Below are 15572 nucleotides of genomic sequence, written 5' to 3' on the forward strand. Positions count from 1 at the left end.
CTTCTAATTGAAAAAACTTGTTTTCTAAAATTTTTGATGTTGCTTTGCAAGGAGCGTGAACCCAGTTTCTTCTGTGTGGTAGGCGGAGGACGCTACCATCACACCACGGCGGCCGCCTAACACGGCTAAACGTTTGAGCGTAAATATTAATACTTGTTTTCACTAAATAAATGATTAACGGTCGGGCATCCGCCAGAACCGATGCGGATAACATGCCTCTTACCGGGATCATTAAGCTGGGAATGTGTTGTATTTGTGATCGCTGCAAGTTAGATCCTCTATGACTATCCATCCAGCAGCGCCGGCAGCAGGATTTCTGAAACTAATGTTGTATCGGGGATCGAGTATCCAAAGTTCGGCCGTTGGTATGTTGGAGTCGCGCCAGTGTTGAGCACGGCCAGACTAAGCCTGACTGGCATCTCAAAGACTAACCTTACAAGGGTGTTTGTCTGCGGCATTCCCCATTCGGCTTTGCGGTTAAGTCTCCCACAACAACCAGGCCCCAAATTCCGGCTTTCGCTTACAGTAAAGTTCCATCGCCAAACTTCTCTAAAACAGTATAAAATGCGCAGAAAAGCATGCAACATTTAGTACCATATGGACATAAGCAATAACCGCCAAAGTTATATGTAAAAGTACAGGAGTTAGGCTGTTATTGCTTGAACCATATGGTACTAAATGTTGTATGCTTTTCTGCGCACTTTATATTGTTTTAGAGATTTTTGGCGATGAAGTTTTAGCGTAAGCAAAAGCTGGAATTTGGGGGCTCATTACCAGTTAGGTCCCTCAAGTGGTCTTCAATAAGTACAAGCAGAGCGTTACAGGACGGCGGAGGACTGTCTCCCAGACAGCATGGTTTTCGGAGGGGGCACTCCACAATCGATGCCATAGCAGAAGTTATAGACGCAGTCAAGAAAGCCGAGACAGCGTGCCACAGAGCAGGACCTATAGTGTTGCTGGTCACGCTGGACGTCAAAAACCCCTTTAACTCAGCCAGGTGGGAGGACATGTTTGAGGCACTAGAAAGCACTTTCAAAATACCGCAATATTTGCTGGATATTTTAAGGGACTACTTAAGAGACAGGTATCTAATATATGAAACCACTCACTGTCAAAAAAAGGTAAAAATAACAGGTGGAGCAGCCCAGGGTTCGGTACTAGGTCCCGAGCTGGCACAGCTAAAATTAAACCAGGTCATGCGTAATGTAAATAGGTGGATGGCTGAGCACGGTCTCCAGCTAGCAACAGCAAAAACGCAGATCGTCATCCTCGTATTCCCACTACCAGGAACATCATGGTTGGGGACCAGTTGTTGTTGCAGCAGTGCTTCGCCCAACCTAACAGCCGCGACCGATCACAAATTGTCATCAATATCCTCTAACAGGAGTCCAAGGAAACTTGCTGTTTCAACAGGGGTGGACCATAATGAAAGGGGTGTTAGAGGCGTTGGTTCCACATTACAATTAAAGAGATGGTTTGTGTCATGTGGGGACACATTGCAAGCGGGGCATACATTTTGTATGTCGGGGTTGATTCTGGATAGGTAAGAGTTTAACCTGTAACAGTATCCAGAACGAAGTTGAGCAAGAGTGACACGCGCTTCCCTGGGGAGTATGCGTTTCTCTTCCACAAGTTTTGGGTACTTTTCTTTGAGTACTGGATTCACCGGGCAATTGGACGATACGACTCTCCTATGTTAGCTGGTTTCCCAGGCTTTAGTAGCGGAACCACCTTGGCCATTTTCCGTTTTTCGGGCATGACAAAGGTGGAAAGAGACAGGTTGAAGACATGTGCTAAGTATTTGAAACCCTCTTTCCCTAGGCTTTTAAGCATCGGCATGGCTATGCCGTCTGGGCCCACTGCTTTGGATGGTTTAGCGTAACCAATGGCATCTTCAACCTCTCTGGCGGTGATGGTAATTGGTGATGCGCTGATTTTATGTTTATATGCGTGTCTGTTGGCCCTCCGTCTATCTTTGTGGACCGTAGAATGCATTACATATTGACGGCAGAAAGCGCTCGCGCATTTTTTTGAATCCGACAGCACTTTATCGCCGAAGGCGATGGAAACTTTGCCGTTGTGCTTAGACGGTTTCGATAGGGACTTTACGGTGGGCCAAAGTTTACCTACACCGGCAGAGGGGTTACAACCTCTTAGGTGCTCCTCCCATTTCGCCCGCTTGTGTTCATCCACAAGCAATCTGATGCGTTGGTTTATATCCCTTATTTGGGGGTCGCCTGGGTCGAGTTGTCTTATAAGGTCACGTTCTCTCGCTAAATTTGCGGCCTCTGTCGGGAAGTGGGGCCGAATTTCGGGAATTCTCCCGGCGGGAATGAAACGTGCCGAGGCGGATTCAATGACCTTGCGGAAAGCGCGCTCCCCTTGGCGGGCATCAGTCGGGATTGGGAGGGAAGCAAAGAGGTTGTTTGTAAAAGATTTGTATAGAATAGAAACACTCGCTTCAACGAAATATCTGGGTTAGACAGCAAACTCAACTTCTCGAATTACATAAGAGGATCCTGCGAAAGAGCTGCGCGCACAATAGCGAATTTGAGTAGATTAATGGCAAACACAGGTGGCCCAAAGCCATGCACAAGGAAGTTGCTTGCAGAAATTTGCGCGAACGCAAAGAAATACCGGAAAAACCGAGTCACTCTCACCTCGGTCCAACGCAGAGGGGCGCTGCGAATATCTTCTGCTTACCGCACGGTATCGGCTGAAGCTGTCCTGGTCGTTACGTGAACCATACCGATATATCTTCTCGCTGAGGAAAGAAATGCAATATACGACAACGGATCGCAAGCAAGTAGAGCTGCTGTTGCCATGCAGGCGCGAGAAGAATCGATTCCACGCTGGCAAGATCAGTGGAGCAACGGCATCGTAGGAAAGTGGACTAGGGAACTAGTCCCTGAACTGAATCCATGGTTGAAGCGACCACACGGAGAAGTAGAGTTTTACCTGGCCCAGTTTCTAACGGGACACGGTTACTTCCGCAAATACCTATACAGAATGGGCAAGGTTGATAATCCGAGCTGCCTGTACTTGTGGGAAAATAGACGATATACGCCACACCTTCTTCGAATGCAGGCACTTCTCCAATCAGCGAAGGAGGGTAGAGATAGAAGTACTTGGCGACCTATCCCCGAGCAGTGTCATAACATGACTTGCCGAAGAGACAGATGGGATACGGTCAGCACATATGTGAGGCATATACTTATGAGTAAACGAGTAGACGGATTGCCTAGCCCATTAGCGTGAGAGTAGCCATAGAGCTCAGGTAGCGCGCACCCGTACCCGAAGTAATGCTAAACGCGGTCCCAGGTACGGGGATTTGCGCGGGCCGTGGGAGGCTAGGTATTAGTGGGTAGGCCTTCATGGAAGAAGGGAGTCCTGCACTCCGAGAGTCTCGGTCAGTGCATAAAGCATTTCTTCCTCCTTGCACGAAAAAAAAAAAATAAGTTCAAGCTTCTTCATCATGTACTGCTCTTGAACCTACGTAAGTAAAATATATGTATAAGTAAAAGTAAAAGTACACATTGAAGTAGTTAATTACATCTATAAGCGAAAAAAGTGAGTTCTAACGTATGATTCATTATTTTATTTCTATTTAGTATAATTTCATTGCTACACGTAAATAAAAAAAAAGCTGAAAACTTTCAACTTCTGTAGAAGTTATTAATTTATAATTATAATTATGGCTAACTAATTAATTGTGCTAATTTATAATAATGTAACCTCATTACCTCGGCGGCCACCGTGGTGTGATGGTAGCGTGCTCCGCCTACCACACCGTATGCCCTGGGTTCACACCCCGGGCAAACCAACATCAAAATTTTAGAAATAAGGTTTTTCAATTAGAAGAAAATTTTTCTAACGGGGTCGCCCCTGGGTGTATTTCTGCCATGAAAAGCTCTCAGTGAAAACTCATCTGCCTTGCAGATGCCGTTCGGAGTCGGCATAAAACATGTAGGTCCCGTCCGGCCAATTTGTAGGGAAAAGCAAGAGGAGCACGACGCAAATTGGAAGAGAAGCTCGGCCTTAGATCTCTTCGGAGGTTATCGCGCCTTACATTTATTTTTTATTTAACCTCATTAGTTCATATTAAAATGTAAATTAAAAATATTGCAATCCCCTCAAAGCAAAAGTGGCCGGGTAATATTAGCAGTGTCATGTTTGAACTATGGCTCTATACGCTGTGACATTTCAATTTCGACTTTAAGGTTTAATTCTTCAATTATACTAGAGAGTTCTTTAAAATAACTATTTAAATACGGTACCCTGCTTAGAAAAAACATTTCACAACTCTGGCGATTTGTCTGTCATCATCATTCTGCGGGGTCGCCCCTCTGCAGTGCTTAGACAAAAACTACGATTGTATTTCTGCGATGAAAACCTTCACAGTAAAAAGCAACATGCCGTTTGGAGTCGGCATGAAACATGTAGGTCCCATTCCGCGAATTTGTAGGAAAAAATTAAAAAGGAGCACTACGTAACTTTAAAAAGTAGCTTGGCCTAAATTTCTTAGAAGGTACATCGCGCCAGTTTAGGTTAGGTTGAACTGGCCGGTCCATGAGGACCTCACATAAACCTAAAGAGTTCGTAGTGTTACCAGAAGCATACATCTGTATTGGGTCCCAGGGAATATGGGAATAGATAGGAATGAAAAAGCATATGAACGAGCTAAAAAAGGCGCATCCCTTGAAGCTTGCTCCGTAGACGTCCCAATTAGATTGGGCGAGATTAAGAGAAAACGAAAGGTGCACATGTTCGACTAAGCGGGAAAGGCGTGGGATCAAGCGCGCGGCTGTGTCGAAGTGTCGAATATTATGTGTAGGTCTTACAACCTTAGACTAACAAAGTTGCTTCTATCATACTCTGACTGGACACTGCCTTCTGGCGTCACATGCCTTTAAATTAGGCTTGGTCAATGATAGCAGATGTAGGAAGGGCGGGTTGGAGGAAACGATCGAGCACGTTCTGTGCTCGTGCCCTGCGCTTACCAGGTTAAGACTCCAGCTATTAGGAGGGAAACAGCTGTCAGATCTAGAAGCAGCAAGTGGCTTAAGTCCTAGGAAGCTTCTAGTATTTTCCAAGAGGACGGAGTTATTTTATAACATAGGTCCTGGTTTTTGATAGGGTTTTTCAGTTTGGTCGGTAAAATAAGCTTCTCATAACACTACGGACTCATTCAGTCTATGTGAAGTCCTTATGGCCCGGCCAGTTCAACCTAACCTTAAGTGAGTTCCGGGTTCTTTCAATGTTTTTTATAAAACTGTTCCATATGATTATGCTGTGAAATAGAAACAGACGAGTTTGTAACATAAAAACCGGTAGACAAGCACTTTAGCTTCGCGGGTTATATTTAAGCATTTGTAACTATTGTATAGGAACTTTAATAAAAAATCAATCAATCAATTAAGCAAAACAATTTCTGGTACACCCTGTTTTAATTGTTTACAAATTTAAATTATGCAAATTCGGAAACTTTTGCGTAAACCTCCGCTCCAAATAAAATACCTGGAACTAACAAAAAAAAAATATATATAAATATGCTAAAATGTTTGTTTGCAGGTATTTTGCACAACATTTTATTGTTGATACTAATTTTGTTTACACTTTCATTCATATATCGTCATATGCGATGAGGGAGTTCCCGCTACAATGAAGCTATTTGACATGTAACGGTGCTTATTTGAATCAGATTCCTTTCACAATTGACTCATTGGGAAATTTAAATATTTGCTTGGTAATAAATTTAAATTTATGTATGTATGTATGAGTTTTTTGTTTTTGTACTAATTCATAAATTTTTTTTTTTGCTATCAAGTGAACTGGTGTTATTTAAGACTTGCATATGTATTATGCATGTATTTATTTATATATTTTATTTAGCTTTATGTTTTTTATCATTGAATAAAGCCCATTCAGTCAATCGGCAATCTAGACCCATGCATTTATATACATATATTTTTTTTATTTATTAAGGCTGCGCAATGACGTTGAAATAGATCCGCTTAGGCATGCAATCCCACTGACTACAATTATGATCTTAACTGACAAACATACATACATATATACATATTTACATTAGTACACCCACAGAATGTATGAAATGTCTGAAATTCTGTGGCTCCACACGTAAACTCTGGAAGATTTGGTATAAACAAGAAGATCTGTTATCAAGTAATAGAAAATTCGATGCGCTTTTACCATAAAGTATGAAATTGCACTGAAAACTGTGTATGGGTTGAAAGGCTTTTACCACCTTAAGAAATAACTTAGGATCTAATGCCGATATAGAGACTTGTTCTGAAAAAAAAACAACAGGAATAAATCCAGTAAACATTTTACCTACGGGCGTTCCTTCAATTATTTTTTATAAGTCGAAAAAATTTATTTTGTAAAAAAAAACTACACTGAGAGAAATGTAGTTAGTATTGTGGCGAATATTAGCATCCTATGCTGTTAGTAAATAATCACAACAACAAAAACAGCAAGCAGCCACAGTTATGTACACGTACACATTAAAGCAAGCAGTGAAGAATATTCCATACACATAACCAGCAGCTTGAATCAGAGAGATTATTTCACATATATATATACATATGTAGCCGGCAGCTAAGAGCAGAAGTTGTTACTCACATATACAAACGCATATGGCTAAAAGAAAAGCATAAACTACAGATATACATGTATATAGCTTAATAACCAAGCATGAGATACAACTGTTTTAGAAGGCATATGCGTGAAACGTCTAGACCTAAGGAGAAATACGCAAACGAGGTAACAGAGAGTATAAAAGCAGCACAAGCTGAGGAATAACTGATCAGTTTGATTTAAACACGCTATTAGTGAAGTATAATTGTGAAGTACTACTACCAAAGCAGTCTAAATAAAGACCATTTTGCAATACTGAATATTGGAGTTATTTATACGATAGTTCAGCGATTCGAACGTAATCAGAAGGTGTATAATTATCAGGAACTCCCCAAAATTCATTACAGTATATTCAACAAATCAGGCTTGTTATTCTTGAATTAACAGATGCTCACGGCGCTCACTTCTTTGTTCTTATGACAATTGTGCGTCAGAAATCTCTGTCATATCAACAGCCACTATTGTGTTAATATTGACGAAAATCTGTTATTTTACAATTTTTCATTGGCATTTTTAGGGTGACATTAATAATTGTTAGTTAAGAGAGCAGAGCTCAAGGCCTGGCAGAAGCAAAATCACAATCTCTAGAAAAAAGGGCAATTCTATACGACAGCATGACACTGCTAATACGTGTCCAAAAATATCGAGAGGGATGTCAAAAGACGTGTAATGACCTCGACAACAATAATCCGAAGGCGGAAAATAAAAATTTTAGCTCGTTCAAAAAATATTAAAGAAACCCAGGAAAATTACCCCGGAGTGCTCCGAAACCGGGGGTGGGATACATAGTGTTTTTGCGCAGAACACATTCCTGCACTGGCGGCCTTCGGCCGCGCTTATAAAAAATTATCCTGGGTGGGTCCAAAACCGGTTTCGAGACCAAAACTATATCTGGGCAAAACACTTATGTTCACAATTTTTTTTTGTGGGTAAAACAAAATCATCAAAATTACAACAACCACATGAAAATTTTTATTTTTCTTTTGCAAATATCTCTTGACAGACCAAACATCTTGAGGAGGTCAATACGCGTCTTTTGACACCTCTCTCGATATTTTTGGACGCGTATTAGCAGTGTCATGCTATCGCATAGAATTGCCGAAAAAAATTGTTTCAATTAATTTCACTTAAAAAAAAAACACTGCGCGCATTACTTGTATTTTTTTAACAGGCCGCGGCTCTGTTACGTCTACTGTCGACGAGTTTTTATATTTGATTTGATTGTTGACATACTTATTTTAGAATCCACAATTTATGCGAAGTTGATTGAACAAATATTTGCGATAAATAAAAATTGGAAGAAATATCGGTTGAATTGTAATTCGGTTGATTTCACCAGCTTTCTGTGGACAGGGGGTATGCGGCAGAACAAACTAAACTGTATACCGATGGTTCCAAATTAACGGATGGGGTCTGGTCTGCTGTTTACTGTGTCGAGTCAGAAATAAGTAGTCCTTGCAGGCTGCCATTCCACTGCAGTGTCTTTCAAAGCAGCAACAATTCTGGAGGACGCATGCTTAAGCTGCAGTCGCGTCAATATATATAGTCACGCGGCGATTAAGAGGTATCTTAAGCTAGCCCAACCCATATGCGCAATCAAAGAACGAGCCCGTACTAAATTGCACAATATTTAATGCTAATTTAGTACGGGTTAATTAAAATTAAAGCTTAAACTGAAGCTAGCCCAACCCTCGATATTTTTCAAAATACAAGTGTAATAAATTAAATTAACCCGCACTAAATTAATATTAAATGTTGTGCAATTTAGTACGGTCTCGTTTTTTGATTGGGCTGAAAAGGTTGGGCTAGCTTAAGAGACCTGCGATTAAGGCAATAATCCACACTATACTTTATCAAAAAGTGTCCTGGAATTCAAAGAAGCATTGAAGATACTACGGGTTCCGCTTATAAAGGGACATAAGGAAAAGGAGACACGATTTGCGTATACAGAAGCGTGAAACTACAAAATTTCTTAGCTCATGTTGAAATCATACGACATTAGACTCACAAAGTTGTCCATATTTCATAAGAAGCGTAACGCCCTTCTGGCGTGACATGCTTATACATAAGTTACGCCTTATCAATAACAGCAGACGTGGTAAATGCTTCAGGTAATAAAGGTTGAGCACGTTCTGTGTACGTGTACTGCGCTCGAGGGGTCAAGGTTCCAGCTACTGCGAGCGGCAGATTTGTAGTTTTTTCAGTACTTCTTCCGGATGAAATTCACGCTTTTCTGGTTCTGCGGTTCTTAAAATAAATAAATGTAAGGCGCGATAACCTCTGAAGAGATCTAAGGCCGAGCTTCTCTTCCAATTTGCGTCGTGCTCCTCTTGATTTTCCCTACAAATTGGCCGGACGGGACCTACATGTTTTATGCCGACTCCGAACGGCATCTGCAAGGCAGATGAGTTTTCACTGAAAGCTTTTCATGGCAGAAATACACCCGGAGCGCTTGCCAAACACTGCCGAGGGGCGACCCCTCTTAGAAAAATTTTCTTCTAATTGAAAAACCTTATTTCTAAAATTTTGATGTTGCTTTGCCCGGGGTGCGAACCCAGGGCATACGGTGTGATAGGCGGAGCACGCTACCATCACACCACGGTGGCCGCCTGCGGTTCTTACACCAACATTTTTTTGTATACACAAAACAAAATCCCAAAACATATCTTGTTATTTATAATCATCTTTTAGAAATTGCGCGTGGAGCGACAAAATTTTTGAGTTTTCAAATCCTATCCATTTTGGGGGTGACCTAGTATATATATGTATGTATGTATGTAGGTACTTTTCTATGTATGGTAGCACGCATGAATTTTATCTGCGTAAAAACAAAAGTAAACACGAATGTATCAATTATGTCACATTTTGTGAGGGTCATGAACACGACGGCATAAACGTACTTAATTCAACATGCATTAGTAAACAAAACAAACAAACATACGAATTTAGAAAAAACGTATTGAAAATTGAAAGAGAGTATAAAATCAAACTGATAAAAGCACCATTGTATTTAGGGGTTGGGTGCAGCAACAGATTAAATAAAAGGGCAGTTTGATAAGTACGGCAGCTGAATGATATTTTCGAAATAATGGAGAAGTTTGCGACAAAACGATGATGAAATTAGGGGTCAAGAGAAATGAACTAATGCCGTATGTAGATAACAAAATTTTACTATAAAAAAAAAAAAAATATAAAAACTAAGGGTATGCTCAACCTTTGAGCATTATCAACAAATTGCTATAGTTCACAATTCATTCTAGTATTTACCAAGAGGATGGAATTATTTTCTAACATAGACCCTGGTTTTTGATAGGGTTTTCCAGTTTGGCCGTTAAACAAACTTCTGGTAACACTATGAACTGATTCAGTCTATGTGAGGTGCTCATGGACCGGCCATTTCAACGTAACCTAACATCACAATTCATGTACTGAAGGGATTTAATATAGATTAACAGCGAAATCGATGTCATTTATATAGATTTCAGTAAAACTTTTGATAAAGTCACATTTCCCATTCCGCCTTTGTTTCTCTCCTGGGTATCTTCATACTTTAAGGAAAGAAAACAAACGGTTATATGTATTTAAAAACTTTCGACCTTACTTCTGATGTTCAACAGGGCAGCCAACTTGGCCCAGTGTTGTTTCTGCTTTTCGTTAATGACCTTCGAAATTGTTGTAAATACTGCAAAGCTGATGATGTCAAACTTGTGATGCCTATCAGCTCACCAGAGGATAGAGTAAGTCTACAATCGGATCGGATTAGCCTATTTGAATGGTGTGAAGTAAATATCGTGTGACTTAACCTGCCGAAGTGCAAGTTCATCTGCTACAAGTCACAAGCATCGTAACGTTACAAAAGTCGACTTCAAATTACACATAGAATATTGCGTGAACAGAGCCAAATAAACTTTGGCGTTCGGCAAAAGATAGTATAAAGAATTAATTGATGATCCATATATCGCTAAAACTCTTTATCTTTGGAGAGACCAATATTTGAATATGCCTCGATAATCTGGAATCCACATTATCAGACCCACTGCGACAAATTAGAACCAGTTCAAAAGCTGCAATCCAGACGTTTGAAACATATTGGCGAGTCAAACGATCACGATCCATATTGATGGATATCAAAATTTCTAAATACTTCGCAGTCCGGACGACGATTCATCAGCATTTCATGCTTAACATTTAGCATGAGCTTTTAGCTTGATATTCTGTTTTGTGTTGTTGTAGCGATAAGGACACTCCCCGAAGGCCTTGGGGAGTGTTATCGATGTACATGGTCCTTTGTCGGATACAGATTCGGTACGTTACGGTAACAAGCACCATTAAGGCACCAGCCCGACCATCTCGGGAACGATTTAGTATGACCACATGAAACCTTCAAGGCCATACCGCCCTCCCACCCCTAGCCCCATGAGGAACTTGGGGTCGCCAGAGCCTCGGCTGTTAAAGTAACAGGATTCGACACGGGTAGGTGAGGTTGATAATTGGGTTGGAGAAGCTATATTTTGCGCTGGCAACACCTTGAAAGGGTTGCGCTACAAAACCCCTTGAATCAATTTGGTGTTTTAGTGGCCTCTTACGAGAAGGCATACCTGCCGCGGGTATATTCTAAGCCCCCTAACTCACTGGGGGAAATTCTGTTGGATCGTGGTCCGGATCGCAAAATGTCAAGAAATTTTCAAACATATCAATATGGATCGTGATCCAGTATTGACAGCATTGAGATACAGAGTCGTAGATAGATCGTAGGTGTGTAGTTTTTTGGTAAAACTTATTAGAGAGGTGTTAAATAACCCGATTCTGTTTTGTGAAAATATATTTCATATACCCATTAGACCATTTAGATATTTTAAAACACTGCTTCAATAACCACTGTAAAAATATTGACACCTGCGACCCATCCTTCGTAATAGTAATAAAGAAATTTATACTGACTACCTTAAATACGAAATGATTTGCTTGAGTGGCTTGGAATCACGTCCTTTCCAATAACCAAGACAGCGCAGCCCTTTTTATTGTCCGATAAATACACATTAGCTGCTCCAAATCACATCCATTCCGACAGCATTAAAGTCAATGCCCGTTGCTCTCGGCATCCCGGCAACTTGTTTAATATTATATTAGTAAATAATCACAACAACAAAAACAGCAAGCAGCCGCACTTATGAAGAAGTTGTTACTCACACATACACACGCATATGGCTAGAAGAAAAGCATAAACTACAGATATACATGTATATAGCTAAATAAACAAGCATGAGATGCAACTGTTCTAGAAGGCATATACGTGAAACATCTAGACCTAAGGATTTAATTTAAATTTGTATTTTAATGAATAAATAAATAGATAAATGTTGGTAACCGTGATCGGACCCCAGTATCCAAAGGCATCCAGTGGCGCTGATCTGGAACTTATGAAAATTATAAGTTTGTTTTAATTACATATAAAATTTTAAAATGTTTAGCTTTTTGTATGTATTATCTATAAGATCGTTCAAATCGATCATTCGTTTATTTGTCAATTTAGCAATGCTGTGATAATTATTTCTTTCTAAAAAATCTGAGAATGTGTGTTAAGTGATCCTATTGGCCTACTATGAAAAAAGATATATACACATTAAAATAAATCTTTTATTTCATAGTTTTGATATCGGCTGACACTTCGCCCAAAATGCCGAAAAATCTATAATTTTGTTAATCGGTCTTGGTTTAAATATATATTTTAGTGGCGAAAACAAATCTATTTTTTTTATCACTTTTGCTCTCGCTTCCGTACAAAGAACCAGACTGGAGGAATTTGGCTCGACCTAAATTATTGTCGCTATTTTTATAAAAATATGTATTGTTATATAACACCAAAAATCCAAATAGAAACTTAAAACTTCTTTGAAAATTCCACGAATATCCATGCAAATTTTCAGCTTTTCGGTAAGAATTTTTGGAATTTGTCTGAGAGATAAATTCTAAAAGTTCTTACTTAAAAAGTTGACTTAAATCGCTCCCCCTCCCAAATCGTGCTGTCCGTCCTTTAAGGCATCTGATGAAGAATCGGCCGGTTGCAGAAAATGTAAGCCACGCGATGCTCTTATTGAAACAGTTTGTGATTTTATCTAAACAATTTTTTGGATGCAATTTTATTTTGTGCAAAAAATTATTTGATTTATCACCCTACCACCAAAAATAATTTTTTACTTAACATTATTAGCTATGAACCTGTTTACAACAATGTCTAGCATAGCAGCATTATTCGCACGCAGAGAGAAAAGTCACAGACGCCTAGACTTAATCACGAGTCAGTTAAGCGTGACCAAATTGAGGTGAACCAACTAATGGCCAAGAGCAAAGTTGTTGCTAACAACAACAATAAAAAAAGCTATCATCAATCAGCCTAATATAATCATATAAATCGCACGCGCTATACTTGGTGTGATGTGACGTCACATGAACCAAGCTATATCAATATGCGCGTACAAATGTGTGTATGTATATTAACCTGGGTCGATTTGTATGGACGAAAGTTAACCGATATCGCGCCATCGATTTTTCGAGAGGATTTGGGCTCAGGAAAAAAAAGTTCCACTACGCATACCCAAAAAAATAATTTTCGAGCCTGCAAAAAAAAAAATTACGAAAGAGTAAATTTTTCGACCAAAACACTCCCCAAAACTAATCTTCCACCTTATATTAATCGATTAAAGCTTATCAATCTTCCAACCCTTGCTAGTCGAAGGGAAATGCTTGGTGTAATATTTATGACAAAACTTTTAAATGGATCAATTTCGAGCCCATTCCTTCTGAATAAAGTGAACTTTTGCGTTCCCTCTCGGACATCGAGACACTTCAAACCTCTTCTGCTGAAACAATGTAGAACGAATTTCGAACAAAATGAACCTTTTCGGCGTTTATGCCAAGATTATAACTCTCACGCAAACACATTTGATAGCTCAGACTCCCTTTTTTCTATAAAAAAGATTGTTCTCACCTCTCTAAATTAATGTATAATACGTTTGCTTCTGTTCTATTTAAGTATTACGCTTGGCTGATGAAATTTCTTCTGTAGCTGAGCAGTCTCAGATCGTGACGCTTCACAAACCGCTGCCCATCAAAGACTCGGCAAAATAAAAAAAAAATAAAAAAAAAAAAGTTATTATACATATATAAATAAATCGATCGCGTGAACAGGATTAGCCTGGTTTCATTGGGCCACTTGAGCGCAGCGCGCTGCCAAAACGTCCATTAAAAAAAAAAAACCCAAAAAATATTTTTTTTCTTCAAAAAACTGTTGTAAAGACGTTGGCGATAACAGTATACTTATTTACATAGTTGTATTTGTATTTGATAAGAAAAGCAGATGTGCAACAAAAGTATTTGCATGCTTAACATTGAATGGATGAGAAGAAAACAAAAATAACAAATTTAATTAACTTATTGAGGCTTTGTTGATAGTGAATCGACAGAGGCAGAAAGAATTTGAAAAATTTTGATGAAATACGACTTTGAGCTACTATTAAAAGAAATGCTTAGTTTTGAGGTCTCCTTTAATTGCTGATTTTGCAATGCTTGTACCTTTTTAATGATGAATGAATGAATAATTGATATTGTGGCGAATGTTAGCATCACTATGTTGTTAGTAAATAAATGCCCAACAACAATAAAGCAAGCAGCCACACTTGTGTAGATGAATGTATCAAAGTAATCCATTTACACACTTACATAGAAGGCGACGAAGAATATTCCACACACATAACTAGCAGTTTAAAGCATGCTCGTATGTAGTCATCAGCTAAGAGCAGAAGTTGCTACTCACACATACACACGCATATTGCTAAATAACCAAGTATGCGACACAACTGTTCCATGTTCGTGAAAAGTCTAGACTTTAGGAGAAATATGCGAACGAGGCAACAGAGAGTCGGCTACTGTTATTCGGTTAGCGATATTTGAGTACTTGAAATCTGTCCACTGATGGATTAACCGTTTGTTTTCGATTATTCCGTTTAATCGAAAATATGTAGTCACATTGTGAACTAAAATAAAACTATTTCCTTACTAACCCTGTCATAATAACTATAACATATTACAGCTTTGGGGAACAACATCGTTACAACTGATCCAAAAGGAACGGGGTTATCGTGTTCAAGAAACTACGCATAGAAACATTTGATAAATAAGTATATATATTAACAAGATCAAGTATAGTCATGAGTCGATTACGCGTTCCTTTAAAATGGTTGCAGGGACATCGCAACATATGCGTAACTGAGATGGCTAAAGAGCAAATTTGGGTTTTGGGTTTTTGTCAAAATTGTATCTCTAAACTCTCTCTTTATGAGCCTAGTAATAAGTAGGTGGAAAAGATTGTTATCCGGTATAGTATATAGAGGTCTGCGGTTATTGTTGTTGTAGCGATAAGGACACTCCCCGAAGACCTTGGGGAGTGTTTTCGATGGTGATGGTCCTTTGCCGGATGCAGATCCGATACGTTCCGGTAACAAGCACTATAAAGGTACTAGCCCGACCATCTCGGGAACGATTTATATGACCACATTAATCCTTCTAGGCCATCCCTTAGAAATTTGTCATCTCAGTTTTTATGGAAAGTTCTGAAGACAAAAGTCTTTGCGACAACACCAGCACGTCCATTAATAGATGCCTTACGAACTTAACGAGTGTATTTTAAGCCGAGATTTTTGCAATTGAGGTTTATGAGGCTGGGATGGGAATCAAGCCCAGTACCTCATATCGCTCCAACATTCGTCAGTTTTCTTAAAATATTTTTTATTGATTCAGACGCTGTTTTATCAATGCGGTGAATTTTCGCTAATTGAAGTCTGGGACGTCTGGCCCCAAAAAACAAGCAACGAGTGCTTAATGTGGAGAAATTCAGCTGGTGATAGAAAGAGATAGAA

This window comes from Eurosta solidaginis, chromosome 4, assembly GCF_040869045.1.
Source record: "Eurosta solidaginis isolate ZX-2024a chromosome 4, ASM4086904v1, whole genome shotgun sequence".
In the NCBI taxonomy this organism is placed as follows: domain Eukaryota; kingdom Metazoa; phylum Arthropoda; class Insecta; order Diptera; family Tephritidae; genus Eurosta; species Eurosta solidaginis.